The 23,475-nt window shown below is 40.9% G+C and overlaps 1 protein-coding gene across 1 annotated transcript in view; it reads right to left on the bottom strand.

Moving 5' to 3' along the window:
- QSER1 (glutamine and serine rich 1) overlaps positions 1–23,221 on the bottom strand; it is a 90,612-nt gene extending 67,391 nt beyond the window's left edge. Inside the window, exon 1 of the mRNA XM_072619229.1 lies at positions 23,139–23,221. The gene's annotated coding sequence lies outside the window, so the exon portion shown is untranslated. The remainder of the gene's footprint in view (positions 1–23,138) is intronic.
- Between the last annotated feature and the right edge of the window lie 254 nt (positions 23,222–23,475).

The following is a 23,475-nucleotide window of genomic DNA, read 5'->3' on the forward strand; positions in this document are numbered from 1 at the left end:
TGAATGTAATGGAATGCTATCGTGCTATGATGAACAGGAAGACTTCAGAGAGGCCTAGAAGGACTTTTATGAACTGATGCTGAGTGAAGGGAACAGAACCAGGAGAACTCTGTACACAGTAACAACCACAGTCTATGAGAAATTTTTCTGGTAGACTTAGCCTTTTAAAGTAATGCAAGGACCTAAAACATTCCCAATGGACGTGAGGCAAAATGCCTTCCATATCCATAGAAAGAATTATGAAATTGGATCAGAGAATGAAGTAGAATATTTTCTCTTTTGCTATGTTTTGTTTTGGTTTTTCTCATGGTTTCTCCCATTCATTTTAATTCTCCTATGCAATATGACTAATGTGAAAATGTGTTTAATAACAATGTGTAGAACCCATATAAGATTGCATGCCATCTCAGAGAAGAAAGGGGGGGGAAGAAGGGGGGAAAAAAATCTAAGACTTACAGAAGTGATTGTAGAAAACTAAAACCAAATAAATTAATGATAAAAAATGTGTTCTTAAATCTGTACGAGTATTGCGTAATAAAAGCATGTACTGATATTTTCGGTAGATAAAATGAATTTATACATAGAAACAGATAAAATGCTAATGCATTCAGTAAATGTTGCAATGAAATGCAAAGACATATTTGTAAATTAAAATGTTAAAAAAAACAAAACGATGGCTTTGTGAGGGGAGAAAGGAGACTGACTGAAGAAATGCTGTGGGGATAGAACTGAATGACAACTGACTGAACACATGAAGTAGGGGAGAGAGGAGACTTTGGTACGATTACTTGAGATTATTTTCCACTCAGAGAAGAGGGGGATTTAACATATATACAATAAGCAAACTGAGGGTAGGAGAAAAGCACAAAAATCACAGAATTTGAGAGTTGGAAAAGCTCTCAGCAGTCATCTAGTCCAACTCATACACTCAACTTTGAGGGTTCTTAAGATCCATAAACTTGGTTTGTTTTTTTTAAAAGATATTTTAGTAATTCTATTTTATTATAAGCAGTTTCTTTTGCAATCTTATGAATTTTATTCTATGCTCTTAAAAAACATTCTGAGAAGGAATCTTTGACACAAAAAAAAGTTAAGAATGACTGTACTCAATAAATGTGGTTGCCTACCCTCTGCCTGAAGATACATCAGGAGGGGTAACCGACAGCTCATTCAACTTGAGGACAGTTTGAATTGTTAAGGAAATTTCCTGATCTTAGTCTAAAGTGGTCTCTACAACTCGCCCCTTCCCCCAACTGCTCTAGGTTCAGCCCCCGCCCGGGGGCCAAACAGAGGCTATCAAATACTGGAAGACAGATATCAATTCTCTCCTCAATTTTCTATTCTCTAGGCTAAGCACGCCCAGTTTTTTCATCCACACTTTCTACGATAGGGACTTATGGACACTCTCCAATTTATTGCTGTCCTTCTTAAACAGTAGCACCCAAAACTGCACACATCCGGGTAGGATCTCATAAAGGCATGGTACAATGGGCCTGGTTCAGATTTTTGGAAGCTATACATTTCATGATGCAAGGTTGCTACATCATGCTGCTGATCCATGCTGAGTTTGCAGTCCTACTAAAACCTCTAGATTGTTTTTAAGACAACTGTTGTCTAACTATGCTTGTGAGGTTGATTTTTAGAATGCAAGTAAATTTAACCCCTACTAAATATCATTCTATTAAACTCAGCCCAATGCTCTAGTCTATCAAAATGTCTGGATGTTATCTATGGCTCTAAAATTGGATGAGCAAGCCCTCTATTCCTTTATCCAAGTCACAGATAACAAAGTTAAGCAGCAAATGGTCAGAACACAGCTTCACAGGGTACTCCACTGGAGAGTCACACTAACATTTTAGAAGTTCGTCCTCTTGGACACAATTTCCTCACAGATCATGATGATTCAGATCTGGAAAGGCCACTAAATCCACCCCCTCATTTTACAGATGAGAAAGAAAAGGCTCAGTCACTTGTCCCAAATCAACACAGGTGCTAACTGTCAGAGGTGGAAGCTGAACCCAGGTTCTCTGACTCCAAATCCACTGCTCTTTTCACTTCATTCCAGCCTGGCCCCAAGCTCTGGGCCTCTTATTTCAATAAGGTCCACCCATAATAAGTAAACATCTCTACTAAGACACCATGCTAAGTATCAGGAATGAAAAGAAAAGGCAAAAACAATCCCTGCCTACAAAGAACTTACATTCACATGGGGTGAGGAAGGACAGTATTTGCACAGTGCTATCCAAAGGGCAGCTAGGTGGTGCAGTGGATAGAGCACCAGACCTAGAGTCAGGAAGACCCATCTTCCTGAGTTTAAATCTAACCTCAGACCCTTACTAGCTTGTGTGACCCGAGCAAGTTGCTTCACCCTGTTTGCCTCAGTTTCTTCATGTGTAAAATGGGCCAGAGAAGGAAATGGCGAACCACTCCTGTGTCTCTGCCAAGAAAACCCCAAATGGGGTCACAAAGAGTTGGAACAATCTGCTGGAACATCTGAACAATAACAAAAGAATCCTCACAATAATCCCGTAGGGCAAATGCTCATATTATCCTTATTTTATAGATGAGAAAACTGAGGCTGAGAGATCATGTGATTTCCCATGGGTCACACAGTTGGTAAGTAAAAATAAGAACCTACAAGATAAATATAGAATAGATGGAAAGGAATCTTAGATGGGAGAGGTGGGAGTCCTGAAGTTGTGTCTTAAAGGAAGACAAGGACTCTTAGGAATAGGAGGTTGGGAGGGAAAGCACTGGAGGACTGAGGGGCAACCAATGCAAAGGTATAGGATGTTGTGGGTATGTTTGAGGCCATTTCATTTCCTACTCCTCAAACTTTATTTTCCCCCACAGACTCTCCTATTACCTTGTAGCATATCCCCCATCTTCTCCAGTTCTCTAACTAGGTGAACCATGATCAATTCACCTCTGCCACTGTTTCCACTTGCAATTCCCAGTAAGTTTCTCCAGCCCCCCATTCCCCATGGGTATGGTCTCCCTCATTATAATGTAAAACTACTTGAGGGTAGGAGACTGGCTTTGTTTTTGTATCCTCGGGTTTAACACATAATAAGTTTTTAATAAATGCTTTTTCATTCACTGAACCATGCTACTCCTCAGCTTTGGGGAGACCTTTTTCCTGGCTCTTTTACTAGTAAGACCATTATATCACCTCCTGCTCAAAAACCTTCAGGAAAGGATTAAAAAGGGTGGCAGCACCTGAGCTGAACCATGAAGGAACTTAAGGACAGAACAGGTAGAACTGAAGAGAGTCAGTTATGCCAGACTAATCTTATTTACTTTTTGGACAAGATTACTAAACTGGTAGATCATGTGAAGGCTGTAAATACAGTTTTCCTGCATTTGAGCAAAGTATTTTATGCCTTTGAGACTATTCTTTTTTTTTTAAATTTTTTAACTTTTAACATTCATTTTCAAAAAATTTGAGGTTCCAAATTTTCTCCCCATTTGTCCCCTCGGGGGACCCCACCCCAAAACACAGAGCATTCTGATTGCCCCTATCACCAATCTGCCCTCTCTTCTATCATCCCTCCCTTCCTTTGTCCCCATCTTCTCTTTTGTCCTGTAGGGTCAGATAACTTTCTATACCCCATTACCTGTATTTCTTATTTCCTAGTAGCAAGGACAGTACTCAACAGTTGTTCCTAAAACTTTGAGTTCCAACCTCTCTTAATCTCTCCCTCCCCACCCATTCCCTTTGGGAAGGCAAACAATTCAATATAGGCCATATCTGTGTAGTTTTGGAAATGACTTCCATGATAGTCGTGTTGTGTAAGACTAACTATAATTTCCCTCCATCCTATCCTGCCCCCCATTGCTTCCATTCTCTCTTTTGATCCTGTCCTTCCCCAAGAGTGTTGACTTCAAATTGCTCCCTCCTCCTACTTCCCTCCCTTCCATCATCCCCTCCCACCCTGCTTATCCCCTTCTCCCCCACTTTCCTGTATTGTAATAGGTTTTCATACCAAAATGAGTGTGCATTTTATTCCTTCCTTTAGTGGAATGTGATAAGAGTAAACTTCATGTTTTTCTCTCACCTCCCCTTTTTCCCTCCACTGAAAAGTCTTTTGTTTGCCTCTTTTATGAGAGATAATTTCCCCATTCCATTTCTCCCTTCTCCTCCCAATATATTTCTCTCTCACTCCTTAAGTTCATTTTTTTAAGATATGATCCCATCCTATTCAATTCATCCTGTGCTCTCTGTCTGTGTGTGTGTGTGTGTGTGTGTGTGTGTGTGTGTGTGTAATCCCACCAACTACCCAGATACTGAAAAAAGTTTCAAGAGTTACAAATGTTGTCTTTCCATGTAGGAATGTAAACAGTTCAACTTTAGGAAGTCCCTTATGACTTCTCTTTGCTGTTTACCTTTTCATGCTTCTCTTCATTCTTGTGTTTGAAAGTCAAATTTTCTTTTCAGCTCTGGTCTTTTCATCAAGAATGCTTGAAAGTCCTCTATTTCATTGAAAGACCAATTTTTCCCCTGAAGTATTATACTCAGTTTTGCTGGGTAGGTGATTCTTGGTTTTAGTCCTACTTCCTTTGACTTCTGCAATATCATATTCCATGTCCTTCAATCCCTTAATGTAGAAGCTGCTAGATCTTGTGTTATCCTGATTGTGTTTCCACAATACTCAAATTGTTTCTTTCTAGCTGCTTGCAATATTTTCTCCTTGACCAGGGAACTCTGGAATTTGGCCACAATGTTCCTAGGAGTTTCTCTTTTTGGATCTCTTTCAGGAGGTGATCGGTGGATTCCTTGAATGCTTATTTTGCCCTCTGGTTCTAGAATCTCAGGGCAGTTTTCCTTGATAATTTCATGAAAGATGATGTCTAGGCTCTTTTTTTGATCAAGGCTTTCAGGTAGTCCCATAATTTTTAAATTGTCTCTCCTGGATCTATTTTCCAGGCCAGTTGTTTTTCCAATGAGATATTTCACATTATCTTCCATTTTTTCATTCTTTTGATTTTATTTTGTGATTTCTTGGTTTCTCATAAAGTCCTTAGCCTCCATCTGTTCCATTCTAATTTTGAAAGAACTATTTTCTTCAATGAGCTTTTGGACCTCCTTTCCCATTTGGCTAATTCTGCTTTTTAAAGCCTTCTTCTCCTCACTGGCTTTTTGAACCTCTTTTGCCAATTGAGTTAGCCTATTTTTCAAGGTGTTATTTTCTTCAGCATTTTTTTGGGTCTCCTTTAGCAAGGTGTTGACCTGCTTTTCATGCTTTTCTTGCATCTCTCTCATTTCTCTTCCCAGTTTTTCCTCCACCTCTCTAACTTGATTTTCAAAATCCTTTTTGAGCTCTTCCATGGCCTGAGCCCACTGAATATTTTTTTTGGATGTTTGGGATACAGAAGCCTTGACTTCTATGTCTTTCCCTGATTGTAAGAATTGTTCTTCCTCATCCAAAAGGATGGGAGGAGTTATCTGTTCCCCAAGAAAGTAACCTTCTATGGTCTTATTTTTTTTCTCCTTTTCTGGGCATTTTCCCAACCAGTGACTTGACTTCTGAGTTTCCTTTCCACACCCTCCATGCCTCCAGATCAGCCCACTAGCGCTTGGGGGCTGAGATTCAAATGCTGCTTCCCAGCCTCAGGGCTTTCTGCAGAGCGTGGGGCTGCTATTCAATGTGAAATTAAGTTCAGGTGCTCAGGTGGGGGCAGGGCCACCACACAGGGCTCAGTTCCCTCAGGGGGTTTATGCAGAGACCTTCAACAATGGATCCAGGGTCCTGCCTGCTTTGGGAGCCCTTGTATGCTGCTGCCTCCCGAGGGGGCCTGAGTTATAGAGACACCCTGCTCCCCTCTCAGCCAACTGAAAAGTCTCTCTCACTGACCTTTGGCGCCTGTGGGTGGAGGGACCTGCATGGCCACTGGAGATTCTGTCCCTGGAGCCTGCTCGGATCTGCTCCTCTCAGTGCAGCGTGGCTGAGGCAGGGCTGGGCTCTGCTCCGGGTCTGGTGCGCAACGGACCTCTCATGTCAGTTTTTCAGGTCTCTCTGGAATAGAAATCTCCTCCACTCTGTTGTTCTGTGGCTTCTGCTGCCCCAGAATTTGTTGGGAGTTCTTCTTTACAGGTATTTTATGGGCTGTAGGTTAGGAGCTAGCATATGTGTATCTTTCTACTCTGCCATCCTGGCTCCTCCCCCCTGTGAGACTATTCTTAGAGAAAAGATGGAATGGTATGGGTAAGATGTTCTACAATTAGGAAGATTAGAAATTGTTTAAATAGTTCAACCTAAAGAATTGTCATTAATGGTTTGATTTCAACATGGAATGATGTCTCTAGTAGAATGTCTCAGGGATTTTTCTATTTAACATTAATGTCAATGACTTGGATAAGACAGATGGAATGTTTATAAGGACAGCTAGCACATTAGATGACAGGATTCAAAAAGAACGAAATAAGCTAAAACTCTGAGCCAAAAAAATTTAGTTTAATGTAGATTAATTTAAAGTCTTAGACTTACATATAAAAAAAATCAACTTCACAAGTACAAAATGAGAGAGGCATGGCTAGGTGATAGCCTTGTTGTACTTGACCCTGGTGGAATGGCCTCAGGATCCTTTGTTCAGCTGCATCCAACTCTTCACGACATCATGGACTATAGCACACCAGGCCCTTCTATCCTTCTCTATCTTTCAAAGTCTGTGTGCGTTTATGTGTGTTATTCCCATGACACTATGGGGATGGGGTTGGTGGAGAACAACACAGAAAAGAGATGTGTAGCCTAGATAAGAGATTTAAATGTAATATGAGTGCTGATCTCATATAGTTTAGGACCTGTCACATGAAAGAGAGAATAGATTTGTTCCTCTTGGTCTTAACAGGCAGAACCAGGAAAAACAGGCAGAAGTTCCCAATAAATAAATTTAGGTTTAAGGCAAACAAAGAATTCCTAGTGAGAAGAGCTTTCCAAAAGTAGAACGGGCCGTGTGGTATCCCTCCTCAAGTCTGGATGCCTATATATTGCAGAGATAGATTCTTGTTCAGGTAGTAGTATGAACTGATGGCCACTGAAGTTCCCTTCTAATTGCTCTGAAATTCTAGTTTGGCTGGAAAGAATAACAAAGGGAGGCAATGTGAAACTAAGCTGCGAAAGTAGGATGGTAATAGGCTGAGGAATTTGTTTTTCATTCTAGAGGCACCAGGAAATCACTGAAGGTTTGTGAACACAAAAGTAACACTGCTGGATACCTGCAGGATGAGCAAAGGTGTCAAACATGTCCCTAACTGCCACACTCTCCACTGTACCTGAAGCAGATTAAAATGTAATTGGGAAATATTTAACCAAAAAAAGCAACACAACAACCTACAATAAAACATAGATAACATTACATTTTAAAACTAAGTCAATATGCTGACGCAGGGTTCCTTATGTATAGACTGTTTCTATTTGGATTTAATACCAGTAGTGCATAGAAAAGACTGGAGAAAACTGAGAGGAGAAGAAGGGAGATCTTTCTATTACAATAATCCAGGCAAGTGGCAATAAAAGCCTCAACTAGGGCAGTATCAAAAAGGAGACAAATACAAGGTATTATAGATGGAGAACTGACGTGACTTGCTATGGATTGTATTTGAAGGGAAGGAAGGGAGAAAGAATTGAAGATTGTCAACTGAATAGTACCCTAAACGGAAAGAGAGAAATCTGAACATATTGAGTTTCAATTAAAACACTCAGAAACAAGCCCCTGAATAATGACTGAACCACTGCTACATTAGAATGAATGGTAAATGGTAAAGCTGTAGGATAACTACAGATTTAAAACTGTCTTAAAATGTTTCAGATAATTAAATATGACAGCTATTTCACATTCTACAGAAGTAATTCATAATAAAGGCAGAGTTAAAAAAAAACAAGTTTGGGAAAAGGGTAAGTCCTAAAGAAATGAAATATTACCAAGAAAAATACTGTTTATAAAATTTCATAAATGAACTTTTACAATTTCATCTTCCAGGTTTCAAATCCCATGGTCCAAGAAATGCCAACAAGTGGCACAACCACTTGTCAAGAAAAACCCATAACCCATGTATGTGTATATATGCCTACAGAAATACCCGCACACACATAATGTGAATACATCAGCTGTTACAAGTAGCTACATTAAGCTATTAGAATTAGTTGTAAGATTTGCCTTTGAGTATAGCATAGGAAGAAAAAGTCCCTTAACTTGTACTTATATGCGAAAGTGAACCAGGATGACTACAGATCTTCAGTTTATGCATTTTCTGAATGAGTTTCAACTAAAAGAGGGAGAGAACACGTAAGTGGGGCATGAGAGCTGACTTCCTATTATTTAGGAGTAGTCATGTGAAAAAGGAAATAGTATTTATATATATACACATGTGTACAAACACATGTGTATGTGTATAATTATGTGTTATACACATTTGTATACATATATATCAGATCAAAGTTTCTATACACATAGATAAAGGTTAAGGGACCTTTCTTTATCTCTTATCTCAAATTCAAATTAAAGGTAAATCTTGCAACTAACTCTAACTAGTAGCTTAAGAAAACATTATTCTACTTCAGGGTGAAACATTGAAACTAATCCAAAATACAAAGAAACTAACCAACAAGCCCCATCTCTAGCACTCAGAGGTCAGCTAAATCCCCACTCTTGGTAATGGCTCATACTTTTGATCTGGTTCCAATCCAATACTTTGCCTTTATGGCTCTGGTGAAAACACTCTTTCTTACATAGTTTAATACCTATTTAAGTTAAAATATTTCCTACTTTACAAGAGTACTATTTATCTAACAGAATCAAAATGAGAAGTGTTAAACAATCTAGCCCAAAAAAGAATTTTAACCTTAGGTTACATTAATATAAATACAGTGTCCAGAACAAGCAATAGTAAACCCACTAAATTCTGCACTGGTCAAATCACACCAGGAATATATCACTGTATATAATTCTATGTGTCATATCTTAAGAGGGATACTGACAAACTAAAATGTACCCAGAAGAGAGTACCCAGGACACCTTGTCATATAAAGAACAAGAAAAGAAATGGAGGATTTTATCCTGCAAAGTAAAAGACACAAAAGGATGCGCTACTTGAAGACAACTATCTGAAATAATCAAGTCAAATAGGAGCTTTTAAATATTACTTCAGAAGGCAGGATTAAGACTACTACCTATTGGTCATAGGGTGACAGATGGCGAGTCAGAAAAAGAAAAAAGAAATCTTTTTTAACAAATAAGAGCTGCTAAAAATTAAATAGGCTGTTTTCTTTGGCAGTAGAGTCTCTGCTATCAAAGATATCACAGAAAGTACTCTGTAAATTGGGGAGGTTGGGACAAATGGTCCCTTCTGACTGATAGGATATGATTTTGATAAGTAAGTGGTTAAGCTCCTCCTTATACTTCCAATCTATCTGGTCACATCACACGTATCAAAAGTGAACTTACTTTTTTGCCAGCACATATGAGATTCTTCCAGTTGCCCTGCAAGCAAAGAGAAGGTAAGCACATGCCTCTGTGGCAAGGGCTAGGTGAGCCCCAAGATTATGAAGATGAGGGTGAGTTGGCATGTGTGAAAACAACTACTCATTAGTAAAGCAGCTGTCTAGTTAAAAAGATTACATGAAAATTGTTCAAAGGTATGTCAAACATCTAGCTTTCAATCTTGTTATCTGTCATTTCTAACAATAACAAAATAAGGCTTTTTTTACAAGAATGCAGACACATTCTTCCATGAACCACTCAGTATTTTCTCATTTTGCTTAAAAATAGGAAATGTGAGAGAAACATCATTGTCCATTTTCTCAACTTTCCCACATCCTGGGCAGATGGGCAATTTGGCACAGGTTCACAGATCCAAGTTAACTCCAAAAATTAGAGAAATCCTATTAATAAAAAAAAAAAATGGAGTCAAGATGGGGACTAGACCTGTGATTTCATGAGTACAGGAAACATCCAAAAAGAAAACGCACATCAGCACCTTCCACTGCCATTTTCTAGTCTCTATTAACTAGTCTTCCAGAGCAGGGTTTCTTAAACTTTTTCTACTGGAGACCCCTTTCTGCCTTTCAGCACCTTCTGTTAGCAATGCTTGGCCTGAGGGCATGCACAATATAAAGTGGATGCTTTGTGTTTAGAGCCAAGTCTTCAGTGAAGTTGCCAGATGCAACATGGGCAAGTGTTGCCAGAAACACCTTGGATTCATTACTCATTTGATTTTTAATTAATTTTTGGTTGTCCCAGTTTCAGAAACCTTTTACTGCTGCCAAATTTTCTTGACCCACAGTTTAAGAAGCACTGTCCTAGAGTACAGAAAGGTGATAATTCCCCCAGGAACTCACAGCCAGGATGTGTCAAAGATGACACATGGAGATGAGGTCTGCTCCCTATCTCCTATGGCACAACTGCCTCTTGGCTAAGGTAAGAATAATGTTGCTAGTTCAAGTGAGTACTATGTATACTTCATATGAGAACTGTATTTCAAATTTTTCAAGTCATATTTTTGAAATTCTTTCCACTGGCTTCTAGAACCTTGTTTCACTTCCCATCTAAGTCATCCTTCAGAGTTCTCTGCAAGCAGTACTATTGCCTTCTGTTCCCTCTATTGTGAGGGTAGTCCCTAAAGTTCTTAACTGAGGATTTTAGGAACTCTAAGAACTTGAATGGGAAAAAAAAAATCAAATATTTGCTTCAATATAAGTTTCCTTTGTATTTTATTTCATGAATCTAAAAATATTATTCTGAGAAGGGTACATGGGGCTTCACCAGACTGCCAAAGTGGTCCATGAGACAAAAAAGGTTCAGAATTCTTACTGCAAAGTGTAGTCCTTGAAGCCCTCGGGTTCTTTTCTCTTTACATTACGTTTCTTGAAAATCTTACGTATCTACTCTCACTGATTCAACAATATCACAGTTTGCAAAAATAACTGCCAAATTTACTCATCTTCTGAATATCAGTTTCAAGTTTTGAAGGTCTAGGGAATATTCTACCACCTCAAATTTGATAGGGCAAATTCTTCATCTTCCCTGCCTAATTAATCAACATTCAGAAAAATCCATTATTAGGCCAGGTCTAAAAAATGTCAGCAAGCAATGCCTCTACTTACTAATTTGGGTTTTGCTTTCCATAGTAATTCAGATTTTACTAAAAACAAATTTAATATAAAATAAAATTGAAAGCTGGGATTATTTCATTTTTGTCTACCCCTGTGCCTAATATACAGTAGGTGCTTGATATTTGCTAAAATAGCCTAACTGAATATGTTTCTCTATGAGGATATTCTAGTATAATACTCATTTGTATTAGTTTCGTGAATAGTCAGCCATTAAACATTTATTAAGTGCCTATTATGTGTCAGCCACTGTGCTAAACTCTAGGCATACAAAGAGAGGCAAGATGGTCCCTGCCCTTGAAAAGCTCACAATCTAGTGGAAAATAAAACAAATAAGTATTTACAAACATGCTATATACAGGATAAACAGAAAATAATCAACAGGGGAAGGGCTTCCCCAAAAAGTAGGTTTTTAGCTGGGACTTAAAAGAAGCAAGGGAAGCCAGGAGGCAGAAATAAGAAGGAATAGAATTCCAGGCATTGGGAACAGTCAGAGAAAATGCTCAGACCCCAGAGATGGGAGTAACATTAGTATGAAGAACAACACACTTCCTCCCCCCAGAAAGACTAGACAAGAGGCAGGACTGAACATTTCCCACAGGTCTGATAATTTTTTACAACTGCAAACCTTAAAATACTTAAAGACTATATCAAAGTTAACTTGATAGCTGCCTATAAGTATATGATGAAAAAACTCTTTTCTACCCTAAATCTTCATCATCCTGGATCTTGGCCTACCTAGGCAAGTTCCCAGTGTTGAAGGTCAGGAGGGACAAATAAGTGCAGGCTGCTTTTGTTTTAGATCTCGAAAAACTTAATTGCAAAAAGGAGACTTATTTTCCTTTTGCCTGAACTCCCAACCAGTAGGATTTTCAGACAAAAAGAAAAAATGTCTTCTTTTTCAATTGAGTTTTTGCCCATTCGCTTCAAGTGCCAACTGAAACTAAAGTTTCCTTTTATCAATTTCAAAGAGAATACAGTGTAACACCATGATTAATATCAGTATTCATGGGGGTACACCTTGCAACTCTCAGTGAGCTGCTTTGGCCAGAAACAAATATCCCTTGTAGGCCAACCTTCTGGAGATGGATCTCCTGGAATTTATCAAGGTTGATCCAAAGATGACAGAGTCCAATGCTGAGCCTGCACTCAAAAAGCCTCTCCTGGATGGTTAGCACCACTTGAGCTTGCACTCTATGGAAATAAATTTGAAGAACCTAGGGTCACTGTAACATCCCAGTAAAGCAATGATGAGCTTTCAGTGTCATGTCATCAGCTGCTGCTTTTTAAAAATTGACACATTCACGCAATACACAGGATGTTTCCCAAATTTAGTTGCCCCAAATACGGAGATTCAGATTAAGAAAGAAAGGCTAAAAAACCTCATACCCATGGACAAAAACAAATATACACAAGACTACAATTAATCCTTGAATTTATGAAAACCACAGTGTGATATGACACAAGTTCATTTTAGATCTCACCTAAAATTCTAGTAAGTATGCTTAAATAAAACAGCTGGGGTATAAATTCTGGCCAGGTAATCCTTATAATATCTGTACATGGGGAAAAGAGCCTTATAACAAGTCAGTAAGAAACAAGAAATCAAATAATTATTGACTGATTTAGTGATTTAAAGTTAATACTTAACAAAATGTTTCTAATTATGTACAATCTATTTGCACCTGGCACTTCTAAGACCTGCTGGCTCTGGAATTAAAGGCCTTCATAATTTCTATCTATGTGATCTCCACTATGTATGAGTTACTGAATATTGCTGGGGAAAGTCATGAAACTGTGTCGACTAGGTCTCAAATAAATTTATGGGACATAATCCCAATAGGGCCCTAGACTGCAGAGAGAAAATTTCTCACTCACCCCAGAGGTTATTCCTCCCTCCTCAAGCTTTTAAGAGCATTACCTTCTATATGCCCTCAGGGAAGGACCTCCACTTATACTTCACTGAAAAAACTGAAAAAAAAAAAAGGAGTTCCCTCTTCTTCTCTCATTTCACATCACTCAAACATGTTCCTCCATTATGTGCTCCTTCACTTCAGTGTTTCAAGAAAAGATGGACCTTCTCCTTGCTAAGGCAAACCTCTCTACACACATCCTCGATCCCATCCTCTCTCTCTTCTCCTGCAGATTGTCCTATTTTTCCCTGCTCTTTCACTAATCTTTGATTTCTCCCTCCTTACCCACTGGTTCTTTCCTTATTACCTACAAATACACTCATATCTCCCTATCTCTAAAAAACTCTCACTCGATCCTATCATTTCTGCTAGTTATCATCCTCTACCTCTAACTCTGCAACTACACTTGAGAAAACTGTCTACTGCCTCCACTTCTACTCTCACCTTTTCATTAAATTGAAACTGTTCCCTCCATAATCACAAATGATATCTTATTTGCCAAATCGAACAGCCTTTCCTTTATCCTTATCATTCTTGACCTCAGCAGCAACTGATGCTGTTGAGCATTCTCTTCTGCTGGATGGTGTGTTCTAGGTTTTCATAACACTCTTCTCTTCTAGTTCCCCTACCTTGTCTGACTGTTCCATATCAGCGTTCTTTGCCAATTCTTCAGGTCACATCCATTAACTGAAGTTGTCCTTGGCCCTCTTCTCTCCTCTTTATACATTCTCTCTTATGGTGATCTCATTAGCTCCCATGAGTTTAGCTATCACTTCTATGCAGATGATCCCCAGATCATTATATCCCCAGGCCTGTTCTCCAGGATCACATAAACAATTGCCTCAGACACCTCAAACTCAACAGGTCCAAAACAAAATTCATTATCTCCTCCCAATCCTTACATCTTCCAAGATTCCCTATTAACAAAGACATCCCCATACTACCAGACACCCAGACTAGCAACCTAGATGTTAGGTCATCCTTGATCCCTCTCTCACACTTATTCCACATATCCAATACATTACAAAGTCTTTGTCATTTCTACCTTCACAATATCTCTGTAATACATTGTGTTTCCACTCATACAACCATCACTCTAAGCTATAGCAGCAGCCTTCTGGTTGATCTACCTGCTTCAAGTCTCTCCCAATTCTGATTCTCTACTAGGCTGCCCTGTGACAAGCATTTATTAGGCCTGTACTATGTGCCAAGCACTGTGCTAATAACTGGGGGATACAAAGAGAAGCAAAAAGGGTCCCTGACCTCAAGAAGTGTATATTCTAACAGGGGAGGCAACTTGTAACCAACTATATACAAACAAGATATATACAGAATAATTGGGAGATGTGGAAAGTCTCCTGCAGCAAGCAGGATCTGAGGTGAATCCTGAAGGAAATCAGGAAGTTGAGGAGGTGACATAGTCAGACCTGAACTTCAGAAGATCACGTGGGCAGCTGAGGGGAGGATGGCCTGGATTAGTAAAGGCTTAAGGCAGGGAGATCAGTAAGAGAGCCAATTCAAAAGTCTAGGCATGAGATGAAGAAGCCCTGCCCCAGAGCAATGGCTCTGTGAGGGAAGGGTTTAAAAGGGGAATATTAAGTTGAAGACATATGAGGAAATTTGTGCTGTGACATTTAAGGTCAGGAGAGAAGTTAGGACTGGATAAACAGACCTGGATGAAGAGCTAGAAAACTGAGAAGCAGCAGTCAGACAAGGAGAACTGAGAGAGTAGCAGTGTTAAAAAATAAAAAACCTCAAAGCAAGAGAAAAAAATATCAAGAAGAAAATGATTAAAGTATCAAATACTGGAGAGGGGTCAAAAAGAATAAGGATTAAAAAAAAGTCACTGGATTTGGTAATTAAGAGATCATTAGTAACTCTGAAGAGCAATTTCATTTGAACAATGAGGAGGGAAGCAAGACTGCACAGATGAGAAGAGAATGAGAGGAAGTGGAGGCACAATTACCGATGGCTTTCTTGACAAGTTTAGCCACCAGCTACAGGATGATAGCTCCAAGGATGGTCCCATCAAGTGAGTGCTAAGGGTATCAAGTGATTTTCCTAAAGTTTAGGTCCAGCTATCTCCAGTAGCTTCCTGCATTTCCAGGACCAAATATAAAATGCAGTTTGACTTTTAAGTTCCTTCACAGTCTTATCCCTTATTATCTTTCTAATCTTCTTACTCTATTCCCCAGTAAAAAGCCTTCTTGCAAGAGCTCACACAAGACACTCCACCTCCAGAGTGTCCTCCATGGCTGTAGTTTCCCTCTCTCCCAGCTGCCAGTGTCTTCCTTTCTGAGATTACTTTTCAACAACTCTATCTTCTGTGTATCTGGTTATTCAATATAAAAGACAGGAACTATTTTCCTCAGGACTTAACACAGTGCCTGGCACATGGTTAGAAGTGCTTTTTAAATTTTATTTTTAAATTATTTATTTTTAGTTTTCAACATTCACTTCCACAAGATTTTGAGCTCCAAATTGTCTCTCCATCTCTCCCCTCTACCCATCCTGAGACATTGTGCATTCCAATTACCCCTTCCCCAATCTGTCCTCCCTTCTATTACACCCCTCTTTTCTCTCATTCCCTTCCCCTCTATTTTCTTGTAAGTCTAAGACAGATTTCTATATCCCATTGCCTATATGTCTAATTTCCCAGTTGCATGTAAAAACAATCTTTAACATTCATTTTTAAAACTTTTGAGTTCCAATTTCTCTCCCTTTCTCCCTCCCCACCCATCCCCAATAAGAAGGCAAGAAATTCAATATAGGTTATACATGTGTAGTCATGCAAAACACTTCCATAACAGTCATGTTGTGAAAGACTAACTATAGAAGTGCTTTTTAAAATGCTTGTTGTAACTTTGCGCAAACCATTTAAACCTCCCATGGTTTGGTTTTCTCGTCTGTAAAATCAAGGCGTTGGTGTAGATGGTTTCCGGGATCTCCAGCTCTAGATCCTATTATCTGAACCCAGATCATCTGTGTCAGTGTTTTATAACACTGTACCTAAAAAGCATGCCCAGAAAATGCCATGATTTCTCCCACCTTCTCTTCTCTGGGTACCATCACCAATGCTCTTCAAGTTTAAATTTTGTTTTTTTAAACAAGTACCTGCCATTTGTTTAGGATAATACTAGCTGCTCTGGATTCAAAGACAAAAATGAAATAAATTGTTTATGCTCCATTAGAGGGAAACAACGTTAACACACATAAGTAAATACCAAGTAGGAGGGGGGGGAGTGAGGGTTGCACATGGAAGAAGGCACTGGCTATTCAGGACCTGGTAGAAGAGGTGGCACTGGAAATGAGCTTGGAAGGGCAGAATATAGGACTTCTATGTGGCAATAGGTAAAGAGGAAGGTCACTTCTAACATGGGGGACAAGAAATAGGAGACAAACAGTCATATAGTGGGAACAAGTTGTCTAGTATAGTCAGAATGTGAAGAAATGTGTAAGAAATTAAGCCTAAAAAAGCAGCCTGGAAGTAGAATGTGAAGGGTTTCAAAAACCAGAGAAATCAGCATTTTATCACAGATGTAGTAGGAAGTCACTGGAGCATCTTGGACTGAGGAATAACGTGGTCAGTCCATTGCTTTAAGAAAATTAATTTGGGGGGGCGGAGCCAAGATGGCGGAGTAGAAAGACGCACATACACATAGCTCTGAACCCACAACCCATAGAACAGCTACAGGGAAGTAACTCACAGCGAATTCTGCACCCAGAGGCCACGGAATATTGGAGCGAGGAAGATTTCTGTTCCGGAGAGACCTGCAGACCTCTCGCGGGGGTCCTTCGCGCTGCAGACTGGGCACCAGGGCTGGGAGCAGAGGGCAACCCTGCAGCGGCCACGACACCGAGAGGAAAAGATCCGAGCGGGCTTCGGAGACAGGATCTCCAGCGGCCACGCGGGTCCCTCCACCCACAGAGGGACCTGCAAACCTCTCGCAAAAGGTCCATCGCGCTGCAGACGCGGAGCCCAGCCCAGACCTGCTGCGACCGAGAGATACAGATCCGAGCAGGCTTCAGGGACGGGATCTCCAGCGGTCGCACAAGTCCCTCCACCCACAGGTGACGGGGGTCGGTGAGAGAGTCTCTTTGGCGGGTCGAGAGGAGAGTGGGGTGCCCCATTATTCAGCCCCCCCCCCCCCCCCCGAGGTAGAAGCTGAGAGGCAGCTGCAGACCGGGCAGGGCTCCCCAAGCGGGCGGGAGCCTGGATCCATTGTGGAAGATCTGTACATAAACCCCCTGAGGGAACTGAGCCTGAGAGGCGGCCCTGCCCCGACCTGACCACCTGAACTTAATCTCACACTGAATAGCAGCCCTGCCCCTGCCAAAAGCCCTAAGGCTGGAAGCAGCATTTAAATCTCAGACCCCAAACTTTGGCTGGGAGGATCAGGAGGCGAGGTGGGTGTGAGGAGAATATTCAGAGGTCAAGTCACTGGCTGGGAAAATGCCCAGAAAAGGGAAAAGAAATAAGACTATAGAAGGCTACTTTCTTGGAGAACAGGCATTTATTTCCTCCCTTCCTTTCTGATGAGGAAGAGCAATGCTTACCATCAGGCAAAGACACAGAAATCAAGGCTTCTGTGTCCCAGCCCACCCAATGGGTTCAGGCCATGGAAGAGCTCAAAAAGAATTTTGAAAATCAAGTTAGAGAGGTGGAGGAAAAACTGGGAAGAGAAATGAGAGAGATGAAAGAAAAGCATGAAAAGCAGATCGGCTCCCTGCTAAAGGAGACCCAAAAAAATGTTGAAGAAATTAATACCTTGAAAACTAGCCTAACTCAATTGGCAAAAGAGGTTCAAAAAGCCAATGAGGAGAAGAATGCTTTCAAAAGCAGAATTAGCCAAATGGAAAAGGAGATTCAAAAGCTCACTGAAGAAAATAGTTCTTTCAAAATTAGAATGGCACAGATGGAGGCTAAGGACTTTTTTCAAAACCAAGAAATCACAGAACAAAGAGAGAAGAATGGAAAAATGGAAGATAATGTGAAATATCTCACTGGAAAAACAACTGGCCTGGAAAATAGATCCAGGAGAGACAATTTAAAAATTATGGGACTACTTGAAAGCCATGATCAAAAGAAGAGCCTAGACATCATCTTTCATGAAATTATCAAGGAAAACTGCCCTGAGATTCTAGAACCAGAGGGCAAAATAAATATTCAAGGAATCCACAGTACACCGCCTGAAAGAGATCCAAAAAGAGAAACTCCTAGGAACATTGTGGCCAAATTCCAGAGTTCCCAGGTCAAGGAGAAAATATTGCAAGCAGCTAGAAAGAAACAATTCAAGTATTGTGGAAATACAATCAGGATAACACAAGATCTAGCAGCTTCTACATTAAGGGATCGAAGGGCATGGAATATGATATTCCAGAAGTCAAAGGAACTAGGACTAAAACCAAGAATCACCTACCCAGCAAAACTGAGTATAATACTTCAAGGGAAAAATTGGTCTTTCAATGAAATAGAGGATTTTCAAGTATTCTTGATGAAAAGACCAGAGCTGAAAAGAAAATTTGACTTTCAAACACAAGAATGAAGAGAACCATGAAAAGGTGAACAGCAAAGAGAAGTCATAAAGGACTTACTAAAGCTGAACTGTTTACATTCCTACATGGAAAGACAATATTTGTAACTCTTGAAACATTTCAGTATCTGGGTACTGGGTGGGAGTACACACACACACATGCACACATGCACACATACATAGAGACAGAGTGCACAGAGTGAATTGAAGAAGATGGGATCATATCTTAAAAAAAAAATGAAATCAAGCAGTGAGAGAGAAATATATTGGGAGGAGAAAGGGAGAAATTGAATGGAGCAAATTATCTCTCATAAAAGAGGCAAGCAAAAGACTCATTAGTGGAGGGATAATGAGGGGAGGTGAGAGAAAAACATGAAGTCTACTCTCATCACATTCCACTAAAGGAAAGAATAAAATGCACACTCATTTTGGTAGGAAAACCTATCTCACAACACAGAAAAGTGGAGGATAAGGGGACAAGCAGGGTGGGGGGGATGATAGAAGGGAGGGCATGTGGAGGAGAGGCAATTCGAGGTCGACACTCATGGGGAGGGATAGGATCAAAAGAGAATAGAAGTAATGGGGGACAGGAGAGGATGGAGGGAAATATAGTTAGTCCTATACAACACAACTATTATGGAAGTCATTTGCAAAACTACACAGATTTGGCCTATATTGAATTGCTTGCCTTCCAAAGGGAAGGGGTGGAGAGGGAGGGAAGTAAAGAAGTTGGAACTCAAAGTGTTAGGATCAACTGTCAAGTAATGTTCTTGCCACTAGGAAATAAGAAATACAGGTAAAGGGGTATAGAAAGCTATCTGGCCCTACAGGACAAAAGAGAAGACGGAGACAAGGGCAGAGAGGGATGATAGAAGAGAGAGCAGATTGGTCATAGGGGTAATTAGAATGCTTGGTGTTTGGGGGGGGAGGGAATGAAAGGGGAGAAAATCTGTAACCTTAAATTTTGTGAAAATGAATGTTAAAAGTTAAATAAATAAATTTAATTTAAAAAAAAAAGAAAATTAATTTGGTAGTAATATGGATTGGAAAGGAGACAGAGGACAATCAGGCAGCTCCAGTCTAGGAGACAGAGATAGTAAAAGCCTGTACTAGAGTGGCAGCTATGAGTGGACAAAAGAGGACAAAGCAAGAAATGTAGAGGAGGTAAAATTGACAAGACCTAGCAACTAACTGGATTAGGAAAAGGTGAGTAAAAAGAGTTGAGGATAACTACAAAGTTGTATAACTGGGTCCCTGGAAGAAAAGTGGTGCTTTCATCAGAAAAAAAGGAGTTAGGGAAAACGGGAGACTTTTGAAGAAAATATAACAAGTTCTGCTTTGGACATGTTAAGCTGAAGATGCCTACAAGACTTTCAACTGGAAAATGTCCCAGGGTTTGCATCTCTGCAGAGCTTAGGGCTGCATGTACAGAGGTAGAATTCATCTGCATAAAGATAATAATTGACCCCATGGGAGCTGATGAGGTCACCTAGAGAAGCAAGGAGGGGAGAAAAGAAGCCCTATGACAACGTCTGGGGGTGGGATATGGATGATGGATGATAGACCACAAAGAAGACCGAGGAGGGGCTAGACAGGTGTGAGAACAGTCAGGAGAGATCCATATGCAGGAGAAAGGGGTCAGCAATGTCAAAAGCTACAGAAAAGTCAAGAATGATGAGGACCATGAAAAGGTCAGCTGATTTGGTCATTAAAAGATCAATGATAACTTTGAAGAGCAATTTCAGTTGCATAAATTTGGAAGTCAGATTGAGAAGGGAAAGAAAGTATTTTCTAGGTGGCTAGCTCACGAAAGGAAAAAGAAATAGCTTGAGGGGATGGTAAGGTCAAGTAAAGACTTTTAAAGACTAAGGAAGACAGTGACATATTTAGGGGCAACAAGGAAGGAGCCAGTACATAAGGAGAGATTGAAAATTGACAAGAGGAAATCTTTGCAGAAGCCAGCCTGTTACCTTCATCTTTCATGTCAATTCTCATTTAAACATCCTTCATAGAAATGCTTGAAACACATCCCTAAGGAACTCCAGGCTGCTGCTACTATACATACCCAAGTAAAACCCCCAAGACCTTACTAAGGCCCTTCTCTTCACTTTCTACCACACTTAGGGACCCTCAAACCTCTTGGCTTCTCCCCTCTGTGCTGACTGAATTCCTATTGCCTCATTTTGCCTACTGTTACTAATTTAACTTAAACTTAATTTAATTACCCTTCTGCAAAAATAACTCATAGACTTCTCTTGAATTCCGGTCCCAAATTCTGATGGCCTGCTACTGAATAAAGAGAAAGAAGTAGTCTCTGTATCTACAATGCGGACATCAAGAAATGTGGTCTTCAGGATCTTAAGTCAGTACTTGGAATATTTTCCTAAGTAATATCATAAACTGTCATAAGATACTACTAATCTGTGTACATTATGGGTTAAATAAGCATTGTAAGCTTTCCTGGAAACTTAAATCACCACTTGCAAACTTTCTGTGGGGGAAAATTACTTACAAACAACTAAATTAAATGTTAGAACAGAATCTATAAGTCAGGAACTGTTCGTATGCTAAGTAAGAAAAATCGGCGCTTTTCACAAGGCTTGAAGACCTGAATTATAAACTTCATATGATAGAGGTTTTCCATTTTTTAAAACCATACTACCCATTCACATTATTATCAAGTGGACTTTTTAAAAAATTAATAAATGCTCTTTAGCATCAAAAAGGATGGGTAGGAATATTTTTCAGTTTAGAGAGGTAGGAAACAAATGTAAATCAGATCTGAAACAAATCATTTCCATTCAACCACTCTCTAGTGTACATTCAAATAAAAATACATCATCTTTCATCACATAAGCAAACTTGACCTGTCACTTCCTCATCTACACAAAATACAAATATCAGGTAGAGAAGTGAACAAAAATCTTGCACACAGCTGGATCAACACACACTTTGCATCCAAAAAATGCTAAAGTACTAAAAATTCCCAATGCACCAATATTTCAATATTCCACTTTAAGTAGCAGGAAAGGTAGTGTTGTGAATTTCCCTAAAAGTTCAATTCTAGTACCTAAAATTAGCTAGTCCCAATTCAACTGGGTAGACATTAATATGTGGCCAAGTTTTTATCCCTGAACTTTTCAGATTGGGTGCACTGAACCCTACAATAGCCTACAAGTTCCCATTTTAAAAAAGAGAGTGGCTTCTTCATTAGACTTGTAATTTTCCATTGTTAAAATATGAAGCATTTTATATTTGGCGCAGCTATTTTAGACAAAATGTAATTTTATGCTCACTGTTGCTCAAGCTGCGTAGAAATGTCACATTTCAGGATTGTTCAATGACACAAGTAAAGTTGTTATACCCTAGATTGATAACAATTGTCTATCATTACCATCTGTTAGCTATTTTTCGAACTATGGGAAACAAGGTGATAGACAATCTAATTCCTTGTGGATAAGTATCCATGTTACATCATTACAACTGGTGCTAATTTACACTCTCCACAGAAATCTTCACAAAGGCATTCAACAAATACACAGCCCTTATGTCAAACAGGACACAGGTTTTTAAATCTAAGTAATAAGGAAGCACAAAAAGACAAATTTCGTGTGGTATGTATTGTTAGATAAGATATAAATTTAATTTCTAAAAGTAAATTATAGTAAATCCAAAATATAACACTATCCAGGAATCAGGGGTACAAAAAAAGATGTAATTAGGTACAATTAAGAAGGAATGCAGAGCCCTATACAGATGGCCTGATCCTAACATGAGACAAAGCAGAGAAAAGAGAAGGCTGCACTATCCTAGGATGCTATATAATTCTGTGAACCAAAAAAACCCCAAACACCCCCCCTACACCCCTATACACACACACACACACGCACACACACACGGAGGGGGGACATTTTTAAAAGAATCATTATGCAAGAAAACCTTTTAAAAACAAATTTACAACTAGACCATCCCAGCGTAGGTACATGTTGTGCATTTTAAAAAAAGCTTCCACAGGTAAATGTCAAAAGTAGACTTTAGTCTGGAGCTTCCGATTCAGTTAAAATGAAAAAGGGCAGTAAGAGTTAACATTTCAGCCTAATCTTTCATTGTCAGAAAAAACGGGATACGTAAAAGCATCACAAAAATTTTCCAAATTCTTGATATTCAGCGTAAAGAAAACTAACTTAACTTTGGACACGAGACGTACACAAAGCAACAGCCACTTATCCGGGGCAGCCAATCCGCCTCCCCCGGACACGCTGGGATCAGGCAGACGCTAAATCCTCCGGGAAATCCCGGGCCATCCCCGAGCTCTCCCCAAGGGCTCCGGCGGAGGCGGTCCCCATCCCCTCCCAAACCTCGACTTAAGCCGCGTTCCCCGGGGCCCGCCCCGGCCCCCGGACTTCTCCCCTCCCAGGTAGGGCCCGGGGCGCGCGGCTGGGGCGGCGGCCTCTCCCCGGCCCCGCCCGGGGGCCGCACCGCGGGGACCCCCGCGCACACGCGCCGGGCCGGGCCGCTGCCCAGGCCCGCCGGGCTCCCGACAACAATGGGCCCCGGCCGGCCGGACGCCGCGTCTCCCTTACCTGGCCTTGAGGCCGCTGCCGCTGCTGCTGTGGCTGCGGCCCGGGCTCGGGCTGCCCCCGCTGCCGCCGCCGCCGCCGCCCCCGCCCGCCCCGCCGCTCCCGCCGCCGCCGCCCCCCGCGGGTCCCCGCGGCTCGTAGGCCCAGGCCGGGGCCGGGGCGGGCGCGGGGCCGGGGGGCTGAGCCGCGGCGGGGGCGGGGGGCGCGGGGGCGGGGGGCGCGGGCGGCCCGAGCGGCAGCGACTCCGCGAAGCCCGGGCTCGGGTAGGTCCTGTCCATGCCGGGGCCGCGGAGGGCGCGGGCGGGCGGCGGGGCGGCCCGCGGCCCGCACGGGGAGGAGA

The sequence above is a fragment of the Notamacropus eugenii genome, chromosome 6 (genome assembly GCF_028372415.1).
Source record: "Notamacropus eugenii isolate mMacEug1 chromosome 6, mMacEug1.pri_v2, whole genome shotgun sequence".
NCBI classification, from domain to species: Eukaryota; Metazoa; Chordata; class Mammalia; order Diprotodontia; family Macropodidae; genus Notamacropus; species Notamacropus eugenii.